At 31.2% G+C, this 3,017-nt stretch overlaps 1 long non-coding RNA gene across 1 annotated transcript; it reads right to left on the bottom strand.

Annotated features, from left to right (window-relative positions):
• Nucleotides 1-735: 735 nt before the first annotated feature.
• LOC141670537 (uncharacterized) lies at nt 736-1,777 on the bottom strand. The gene is made up of 3 exons (XR_012554601.1): nt 1,415-1,777; nt 1,213-1,266; nt 736-1,113 (listed from the first exon to the last, which is right to left on the bottom strand). It is a non-coding gene; the product is annotated as an uncharacterized LOC141670537 (long non-coding RNA).
• Nucleotides 1,778-3,017: the final 1,240 nt, after the last annotated feature.

Genomic DNA, 3,017 nt, shown 5'->3' with positions numbered 1-3,017 from the left:
TTTCACTACTAGAAATTTGGCCTTAGACATCGGGTAAAACCCGATGTCTTTGTAAAAAATGAGTGATGTCTTCGTTAGTGATGTTAAAAGTTTTTTACATAGATATCGGGAAAAACTGATGTCCAAAGCAGTCTTACACACTGCTTTTGAAAGATTTTTGATGTTATTATCACATTTTTGTAGTAAAAGTGAATATCCACAACTTTAGAATTGCGATATCAAAAAATTTGGGCCTATTTAAACATGCAACACACAAGAAAGAAAACAACATTAATATCGGTTATAAAATAAAAGCGATGTCTATTAATCTCATTAACATCATTTTTCTAAGAGACCGATTTTGATTGCTATGATTGACATTGGTCATATCTCTGTAGTCGTTGTTAATTTTTATTTTTAACATCGATTTTATTTATCTAACTGATGTTAACCTCACAGACTAACATCAGTTATATTCTCATGACTATTGTTAACTTTTATTTTCAACATCGATTTTGAACTTCGACTGTTGTTATATCATTTTGCTCATATCGATTTCTTTAGTTGTAGTTGCTTTCTTTGTAGTTTTTAGATATTAGTTTTATGTCATAAGAGTGTATTGCACATCTGAACCAAACTACTGAACTAACCAACCAACAAAACTTACACCACTTACTGTATATATAATTTGTAACTCCAATTTAAAGTCAAACAAAATAAATGGAATCTACAATTCAGGTTATCCACAACTAAAAAACTAGCCCTAAAATATTCGACAACAACATTTGCAACTATCTAGGACTTCATCAATACGATCAATAACTGCAGAATCAAGATCACCAAGATAGTCTATCGCAAATACAAGAATTATTGCTAAGGTGGCTTGAGGGAGCCCAGGGAACCGTTGCTTCAAGCTTATCAGAAGGCTTTCAACTCCATCTGCAAGTAATTCCTTCATTTCTGCATCAATCATAAGCTCCTCCATCATTCCCCGTGATTTTGAAATGGATCTGCTTGATGTACTCACATACCTTGTATTGTTTCTTTTACACCAGATAAAAATTGACCTTTTTTGGAGCATTATTCTAGTTTTCTTTGAGTCTTCTTATTCTTACATGATATGGGGTTGGGACCCTGACAAGTACAAGGGATGAAGAATCAGAAAGATTATCACAGTGAAGAAAAGGGCCCAAAATAAAATATTTTAATCAAACGGTGCAGCTTATCATGTACCAATGCGGCAGCTGGTTTTGCTCCGGAGCAAATAATTTTATCTTTTTTTAATGACTGAAATAAAACATCTCGAAAATTTGTAACATTCTTCACGTGATATGATATATACTCACATCTATTATCTTTCAGGTGTAAATGAATATGGATACTTAAAAATTATTATTGAGCAACTAACTTACGATATATGGTTTAATATAAGTACCTGGATCTCAAATCTCATAAAGAAGTTGATGGGTATAAGTGCTAAAATATAACACCCTGCAACTCTCACCTGCTTTTGCTACACGTACTTCTCCATCACAACCAACTTTAGGAAAAATAAGTGACAAGTCAAAAAGCTAACATGGTACTACATACTTTTGATTGAATAATTACTAACTTGGATAATTACCTTGTACTTCAAAAATATTATATATACATACCGGTTAAAATATTGACCATAACTCTGAATGCTACAACCTGAAATAAAGAAGTGACCAAGTAAAAATTTGAAGTTTAACACCATACGTAAAAGCTCATTTCATTTAAAAACAACAGGAACACATCCAAAGATATCCAAAGAACCTGAATATTTTCACCCAAATTTCCAATTATGTGGAGAAGCGTATTTAATATTGGTTGAAGAAGCTGAAGCAGAGCAGTTGAATCAACATTTTTCAAGTTGTTAATAGCCTGCAAGGATATAAAATGTACATTGTTCCGGTAAAAACTTCTGCTTGTATACAAATATTGCATAAACAACATTAATACTCAGTACTGACTTAAAACATGCATCATCACTATAACGAGCTACTGATGCAACAAAAAAGATGGAACATTTTAATTTTTGGTATTTTTAAAACAATTAGTCAAGACACCTCAACTATCAGCAAACCAAATAATGTAGTATATACCCCAAGTAATTTAAATATATTCTTACCATCCTCTGGGTAATATAACTTTTCCTGAAATATCAAGTATAAAATACAGTATCAGGTCACATATGTTATGACAATAATGACAAATCAGACAACATAAAAATAAGTTAAAATATAAAGTAAGAAATTTCAATAGTATATAGCAATTAATAAGTAAAAAAACTTTGAAAAAATAAATAAAACAAAGGAGTGGCTCTGCAACTGAAACTCATCCATGTTCCAGCCTAATTTAAAAAAATCACTGAATAATTATAATATAGAATATAGACATTCAAGAAGCCTGGTGTTAACACCAATTTTAGAATTTTAATCTTGCAATTATAGTAGACCATAATTTTTTAACGACTTAATATAACTTATAAAATTCAAATCCGAAAGCTCCAACTTGTACAAGAAAAAAAGAGGGTATAAACCCATTTTTTTGTAAACAAATTCAAGAACACACAACTAAATGAAGGGGGAATAGTAAATACAATCATATATATATCTATATATACAAATTAAAGAGAAAAAAAGAAGAAGAAAACAAATCTTAGTAATTGAATTGAAGCTCGCTTAACGCAGAATAAGCGGAGAAAATAGACAAGCTCCAGTCCTGAAAAAAATAAGAAACAAAGTTGGAGTTATCTATAAAATTAATTTAGGATGAAGAATAAATAAACCCAAATGAAATAGAACACCAATTTAGGTCGATAAATTAATGTTTCTTAAAGCTTAAGTTTGATTAATTGAACTTATTCTTCAATTAGGATTTCAATTGGTGCCTAGATTACAAGGAATGTTGATGGTGAGAGAGAATAGAGGTTTCAATTCAAGGACATGGTGAGAGGGACACGGTGAGAGAGAGAGAAAGAGGGGGAGAGAAAGCCGGAGGGGGAAGAGAGCGAG

This window comes from Apium graveolens, chromosome 7 (genome assembly GCF_009905375.1).
Source record: "Apium graveolens cultivar Ventura chromosome 7, ASM990537v1, whole genome shotgun sequence".
NCBI classification, from domain to species: domain Eukaryota; kingdom Viridiplantae; phylum Streptophyta; class Magnoliopsida; order Apiales; family Apiaceae; genus Apium; species Apium graveolens.
The sequence above is the reverse complement of the archived record's forward strand: the minus strand, read 5'-3'. Positions and strand labels throughout refer to the sequence as shown.